We start from the raw sequence: 8,148 nt of genomic DNA on the forward strand, positions 1-8,148 counted from the left end.
TTTTGTTTTTCCAAATCTTAGATCATTTTCTGGATTACAGCCATAGCCTTCTTTCATTTTTCCTTTGTAATGATTAACATGACCTTTATTGATTTCTGCTTATTGGCTTTCGCTAAAACTAAAAAACAGTACACAAAGAGAAAGGTGCTAGACAGAGCGTGACCGTCTTGTTATTTTGTTCTATAGAAACTAATTCTTCGTGGAATTAGTTTCATTATGATTGCCTAGATAGGCGTAACTAAGATAGGCGTCACTTTATCATGAAACCCCAGAAATATTCCCACAATTATAAAGATTGCCGTAAATAAAATGAAAAAGAATAGCAGGAGCCAGCCCAGAAATATTCTCACAATTATAAAGATTGCCATAAACAAAATGAAAGAGAATAGCAGGAGCCAGCTGTGGAGTCTCCTGTTTTCAGGATTGTCCCCCATACTTGGACTCTGTCAAACAACATGAGTAGCTTGGCTCACGCCATTAAAGAAATTGTTTTGTCCTAATGTGTCAAAGGGAATTTTGCCTTTACAAAAGCAATCAGCTTAGGGAGAAGTTAAAGTAGTAAGAAATGAAAAATCAGTACCGTTTTATCCACAAGACAAGTTTGCTTTTTCACTTAAAAAATCCTGAATACATTTTTTAAAGCTTTATAAAAATGAAAATGAAAAGTGCTACAGGAATTTGGTTCAACTCTTTGTCAACCAAGAAAGAATTCACTGAGATTTCGAGCAAACAGGCATTTATTTGGGCAATGAGAATGGCAATTCGGGAGACAGATTCAGATAGGAACTTGAATTATGTTCCGAGGAAGACAAGGAGGGGACAGAGATGTAAAGGTGAAAGGTCATGAGTGCAGTTCTCATTTAGGTCCTCTATGCAAAATAGGAATTGAAAGTATGTTATTTGGGATTGGTTGGGTTAATAGATAAATGAAGGATTGAAACTTGTTAATTCAAGTTGCCTCCTTTCAAAGTGAAGAATTTGAAAGATTTAGGTGTCATGATGATGAAGGAATTAAATCCAGGCTGAGGGCTTGCAGCTGGCAAAAAGTTCATGGTTCCTCCAATGAGGATATGCATAAATTTTTCCTCCTTTATGGCCTCTCCACCCTATTTAAAAGAGCTAGGCTTAGCTAGGCTTGCTTGCTCTGTTTTGAAATCTTTTATGCCTTTCTATGTCAATTCCAATGGTATACGGTGCCATGTTGAATTTTATTTTGGAAGTAAACTAGGGAAGTAAGAAAACAAGTCAGAGATTCATAAATATATATATATAATATATATATTTTAAAAAGAGTTTATTTTAAAAATATACCATGATCTTGAATTATATCTTTTTCTCCATTTTAAAAGAATTCTTTGGATATATTCCTGATTGTTTTCTGATTATCTCCTCCTTGATTTTACTGTTATACGCCTATCTCCTGTTTGATTATTCAGTTGAGAACCAGAGCAAACTTACTTTCTCAGTTATTTGAATTTAAAATATCAGTTGTCTAAAAATCCTTTTCATGGCTTTTGCTACTTTACATTCATGAAATCCATAACTTTAGCTATAGCTGATGCATACTTCTTGATGCAAGGATAAACATGGTTTTCAGAGATGGCATTTTAACCATACGCTCTTTCATCTGATGCGAGATGTCATTACAGTAGAGTGATGAATTCTGTTCCTCAATTCAATAACTATTCAAGGCAAGGACTCAACCTCCACCCCACAGTTTCTAAGGGTGATTTGAATGAGTAAGTTGTTTTTTAAAAGATATTCTCCCTCCTTCACCCTACCCCTTTTAATCCCTAGTATTGATACTTTGGTTCATTCCATGTGTACTTTAAACCAGGCTAGGCATATAGTGGTGCACAAGACAGCTGGGCTTTCTACTCTAATGGAACCTACATTGCACCAGGAAGAAACAAACAGTAAGCAAATAGATAAACCAGAAGAGCATCAAGTAATGTGATAAGTACTCTAATGACATTGCTACAGAGCCATATGATAGGGGTGACCAAGAAAAGGCATCATTAGTTTGAGTGGTTGGAAAAGGACTCTGAGGAGGGAACATTTAAGCGGAGACCTGAATGAGAAGTCTTGACAAAATGGAGATCACCCCAGATAGGACTGATCTTGACATTTACTCCACTCCGGTCGCAACAGAGCATCTTTGTATCCATTAAATACACCAAGCTTGTATTTTCTTCACAGCATTTTTGACTACCTGGAACAATCTGATTTGCTTGCCTATTTATTTCTTGTGTCCCCTCTCTTGAATACTGTCTTCACATAGGCTGACATGAAGTCTGCCCCTAAGATCATGGCAGCTGAGCAGTGTGCAGATAGAGACTCACCTACCGTTGGTCTAAATATATATATATATTTTTAAGATTTTATTTATTTATTTGACAGAGAGAGCACAAGCAGGGGGAGCGGCAGACAGAGGAAGAGGGAGGCAGCGGGAGAGGGAGAAGCTGACTCCCCTGCTGAGTAAGGATGCCAACCTGCGGCCAGATCCCGGGACCTTGGGATCATGACCCGAGCCAAAGGCAGACACTCAACTGACTGAGCCACCCAGGTGCCCCTAAATATTTAAAAGTTTTAAGTCAACCTAACACACTGTTAACTCCTCTCCTCTACTGTTAACTGTTATAACCTCCATTTTTGACAAGTAAACATTTATAATGACAAAATAAAAATGTTTTTGTATGAATGAAAGACGGCAAAATATAAAAGATGACAGTACTTAATTATTGTACCTATGTAATGTAATGTTGATTGGCTGATGATGTTGAATGAGTAATAAAGACATATAGGGCTAATGCATTCCCTCTATATTTATCCCATAAAATTTTGCCTTCATTTCAGCAAAATTACCAATCATGTTGTTTCACCCAGATTTTCATAAATTGTGTTCTATTGACAAAAATTATCAAAAAGATTAAAAAATAAAATTTCATTACATTCAAAGTATGCAAAATGAATATATTTTCATAAAAATATAAATTAAGTAAAAAGTCAGTACATTTTATTTTCCACTTGTTTTCAACAGTTATCTTTTTTTTTTTTTTAAGATTTTATTTATTTATTTGACACAGAGAGAGAGGGAACACAAGCAGGGGGAGTGGGAGAGGGAGAAGCAGACTTCCCACCAAGCAGGGAGCCCCATGCGGGGCTCAATCCCAGGACTCTGGGATCATGACCTGAGCCGAAGGCAGATGCTTAACGACTGAGCCACCCAGGCGCCCCAACAGTTATCTTTTTTTTTTAAGATTTTATTTATTTATTTGAGAGGGAGAGCGCACATGAGGGAGAGCACAAGCAGAGGGAGTGGCAGATGTAGAGGTAGAAGCAGGCTCCTGGTTGAATAAGGAGCCCAACGAGGGGCTCGATCCCCGGACTCTGGGATCGTGACCTGAGCCAAAGGCAGACGCTTAATCAACTGAGCCACCCAGGCACCCCAACAGTTATCTCTCTTTTAAGAAGACAAAATAGATTATAATTAATGACAAAATTTTAAATAAAATTAAATAAAGCTGAAGTTTTAGATTTTTTTGTAAATATTATTACCTTATTAAACATTTTCACAAGGGGCACCTGGGTGGCTTAGTAGGTTAAGTGCCTGACTTCAGCTCAGGAGCTGACCTCAGGGTCCTGGGATGGAGCTCCACCTCGGGCTCCCTGCTCAGTAGAGGGTCTACTTGTCCCTTTATCTCTCCCTCTGCCCCTTCCCCTGCTCATGTTCTCGCTCTCTCAAATAAATAAATAAATAAATAAAATTTTTTCATAAAAAATAAATTATTCACAAGTTTGTAATTCAATGTCCATCTAGTTGCCAGTGTATAGAATCAGTATTACCCTTCATGGGTGTTACATCTCTACCTACCTATTTTCAAATTTAAGAGTCATATGAATTGTTTAATACTGTAAACAGTCTTCAGCTACCATATCCAATTGTTGAGAATACTTTGCTGGTTCATGAGTACATCCAGACTCGTAAATTGGAAAACAAAAGGAAACAAGAAAGTACATTTGGAACTACTTAGAAATAACACTTCATTGTGCAGAAATCTATTATGTTCATGCAGTCTGAAAGGAAGAATGTGACAAGTTAATTACTTTGTTTTTTTTTTTCTTACCTAAGCCCTTTTACATACAAATCTTCCTTATGCTCCGACACAGTGTCGGGAAGCAGTACAACTCATAAGCCTTCAGTGCATTCAAACAGGGTTTTCTTTTAGTTGAGGACACAGGACAAGAGACCTCTTTCCCTGATGCTTAACACAAATCGGAGACTGGATGTTCAGGCTCACAGGTTATGCTACAGCAGTGCTAAAAGGCAGATTTTGAGGGACAGCCTCCCACATTTTTAAACAAAATTTTTTTTTATGCATCTGTGATATGTAGGGTGCAGACCTTACCCCGGTCCAAGGGTGGTGTTGAAATCAGGGCTTTCTTGTGCTTACTACTAAATCCCTGGTGTGAAGTAACATGCCTGGGATGTGGTTGACAGCAAATATTTATTGGCTGAACAAGTGAGTGAATGAATGTATATATGTGTAAGCTGTGTCTGTATGTATCTCTGTCCTGTTCAAGAAATGTATATCAGAATGTAAGTGAATGAAAGTATTGTTACAGGATTGACTTAGAAATATTCTAACTGAAATAAAAGTAAATTACTCAGAAACTTCCACATTCTTTTGTTTGTACATTATTTGCATCATATATCACAACTGTTGGGACACTATCTATCTGAAAATATATCCACTGGTGAGAAATGAAAAAAGATGTATGTAATGAGCAACGTCAATTCAGCATGTGAAATCTACACTTTAGTCAAGTGGCAACAAATACATGATTCGTTCAATGAACTGCGAAGTTAAATATTTGTTCTTCATATTATGTCCTAGTCAGAGTCATTTACATTATTATGAATTTGAACACTTGTGGTCCTGTCACCAGAAATGGCAATTATTTTTCTGGTTATTTTTGAAATGCAGTCGTGGGGAACTGGGAATTGGGAAAAAAAAAAATTTCAGCAAGCAATTAGAGTAAGTGCCTGATATAGCTCTAGGAACCAGCAGATGGCACTGAAGCATTTTCCTGACCCCCCACGGAGGACATTAAGCAGTATCCCCAGGTAACATGTGGAGCAACAAACTTTTTAAATTTGAAAATTGTGTACAATTATATAAAAATTAGTTCATATGATTTTTTGATATATTATAAAAAGCAATAAAAGGAGGGCCTTTAATCACAGGACTTGAAAGTGTTTAGATTTTCTTAGCTAATGAGAATTATTCGGTCATCTGTTTAATAAACACACATAACTGTAGGTGTGGGTGTCCTGAATCCCCTTCCCTGTCCCCACCTCATTCTAAGTTAATTTCCATTGAATGTTTGTTACTGGGGAGATTTTTGTGTTGAAAAGGGTCATGGTGAAGTACAGAACTGGGAAAGCCAGCAAGGGGAGGTTAATAGAAACATAATGACAAAGAGTTATCAGAAAATCCAGGAAAGTTTAGATAGTTGGTGTGGAGGAGAAGGATTTTTACGTGGGGATACTGCTTAATGCCCTCTGTGGGGGGTCAGGAAAATGCTCTCTGTGAGCTGGCTTTGAAGAACTTGGGGTAGAGAAGAGCTGGGGTGATAAATGGAAGAAAAGAGCAGCTCCATGTGTTAGATGGTATTAGATAGGAAGTAAAGAGAGAAAAAATTTTTTAAAGTTTTCTTTGTGTTACATTTGTATTCTCCTTTTGGTTTTTTTTTGGCTGGGTACAGTATACTTTATTGATGGTACATGACAAAGTAGGGCTCTCCAAGTCCCTCCCCTTCTTCAGGGGGTCTGGGATGAAAACTGTGTAGTAGAGGTTGGGAGATTCTCAGTGTGTTAGGGGATGAGTGGGGGTGAGGATTCCCCAGCAGTGGAGGGCCTCTCTCTTCCTCTTGCTCTCACTGGGGCTGGTGGTCCAGGGGGCTATTACTCCTTGGAGGCCATGTGGACTAGAAGGTCCACCACCTGGTTGCTGTAGCCAAATTAATTGTCATACGGGGAAACGAGCTTGACACAGTGGTCGTTGAGAGCAATGCCAGCCCCAGCACTGAATGTGGAAGAGTAGGGGTCACCTGTGAAGTCACAGGAGGCAACCTGGTCCTCAGTGGAGCCCAGTGTGCCCCCAAGGGGACTCTCTGATGCCTGCTTGATATCACTGTCCATGGCAGCTTTCTCCAGGAAGCAGGTCAGATCCACCACTGACAGGTTGAGGTGGGGACACAGAGGCCATGCCAGTGAGCTCTCCATTCAGCTTCAGGATGACCTCGCCTACAGCCTTGGTGTCAGTAGAAACAGGGATGATGCTCTGGGCAGCCCGTCGAACTTCTCAGAGGGGCCACCACAGTCTTCTGGGTGGCAGTGATGGCATGGACTGCAGTCATGAGTCCTTCCATGATGCCAACATTGTCATGGATGACCTTGGACAGAGGGGCCAAGCAGTTGGTGGTGCAGGAGACATTGCTGACAACCTTGAGGGAGTTGTCATACTTCTCATGGTTCACGCCCATCACAAACATGGGGGCATCAGCAGAAGGGGCAGAGATGATGACCCTGTTGGCCCTACCCTTCAAGTGAGCCCCAGCCTTCTCCATGGTGTTGAAGACCACAGTGGACTCCACAACACACTCAGCACCAGCATCACCCCATTTGATGTTGGCAGGATCTCGCTCCTGGAAGGTGGAGTTGGGCTTTCCGCTAATGACAATTTTCCCATTCTCAGCCTTGACTGTGCCATTGAACTTGCCATGGGTGGAATCATACTGGAACATGCAGACCATGTAGTTGAGATCACTGAAGGGGTCATTGATGGTGACAATATCCACTTTGCCAGACTAAAAAGCAGCCCTGACGACATGGTGCTCAATACGGCCAAATCCGTTTACTCCAAACTTTACCATCGTGTCTCGGGAACTGACGGGCACTGCACCAGAAGATGCAGCTATTTGTCCAATGGGGAGAAGCAGAGAGTCTCCCTTTGGTATTCTTAAAAGACTTCTCTGAAGATCTCAGTTTATTTCCAGTTCTAAGAGCCAGACTAATATTTTTTGTGCTATAACTCTATGCTGTTACTAGTTTCAAGACCCAGTAAACCAGTTTGGTTTACCATGGGTTATTTAAGTATTGCAAATAAAGAGATGAAAATAGCATTTTTTCCCAGCAACATGATTATATACCTAGAAAAGCCAAGGATTCAGTTCTAGAAAGAACTGGATATAGTATGGAATATAGGAAACTAAATAGGTGAGAGTATAAATGCACAGACACACACATGTGATGTCCATAGCATTTTATCTGGAATTGTAGGAAAACAAACCAACAAAATAAAGGCCAATTTCCAATAGCAACACACACACACAAAGTATCTGAGAGAAAAATATATAAGATCTTTGTGCAGAAACAATAAAAACTTATGGAAAATTAAAACAAATGATTTGACTGAGGAGCGAAGATTGATAGCTATATTATGTTCCCAGATAGGAAGACAAATATATTATAAATGTTTATGTGTCATCTCCAAGTTAATTTACATATTTAATTCAGTCTTAAAAAAAATCCCAGAATGGTTTTAAAAATTTGACAAAACGTTTCCTAAATGGATATAAAAGAATAAGTATAACAGAATACATTTTAAAAATTCTCAGAGGGAAATTTAATGGAAAAATATAATAAGGTAGATTAACATTATCAGGTATTAAAAATATATGACAAAGCAGCTCCAGGTAAAAGAGGATAGCTCTGGGGCAAAAATGACCAATACATCTGCAGTACCAAAGAGCTAATCCAGAAATGTACCCCAGTATATAGTACAAAGTAAATATCAAAGACAATCAGGGAAGAAAATATTCACTAGTTGATGTTGGGGTAGGTAATTTGGGTGGAGTAAAAAAAATCAAAACAGATATTCACCTCAATCCATACACAAGAATGAATTACAGAATCATAAAAAAATCATAGTTCTGAACAGAACGGAGTAATCAGGGACCATATTAACACTCTCACTGGAAACAACCAAAACATGGACAAAATATAAGAAACAATGGTTTTCAAAACACTATGCATTGGGCAACTAAGTTACCAGTGATCCCAGAGAGACATGAAAAAAAGAG

At 38.9% G+C, this 8,148-nt stretch overlaps 1 pseudogene; it reads right to left on the minus strand.

Moving 5' to 3' along the window:
- Positions 1 to 5,922: 5,922 nt before the first annotated feature.
- Positions 5,923 to 6,939, minus strand: LOC102729147 (glyceraldehyde-3-phosphate dehydrogenase pseudogene; annotated as a pseudogene).
- Between the last annotated feature and the right edge of the window lie 1,209 nt (positions 6,940 to 8,148).

This window comes from Leptonychotes weddellii, chromosome 6, assembly GCF_054177405.1.
Source record: "Leptonychotes weddellii isolate Sample4059 chromosome 6, ASM5417740v2, whole genome shotgun sequence".
In the NCBI taxonomy this organism is placed as follows: Eukaryota; Metazoa; Chordata; class Mammalia; order Carnivora; family Phocidae; genus Leptonychotes; species Leptonychotes weddellii.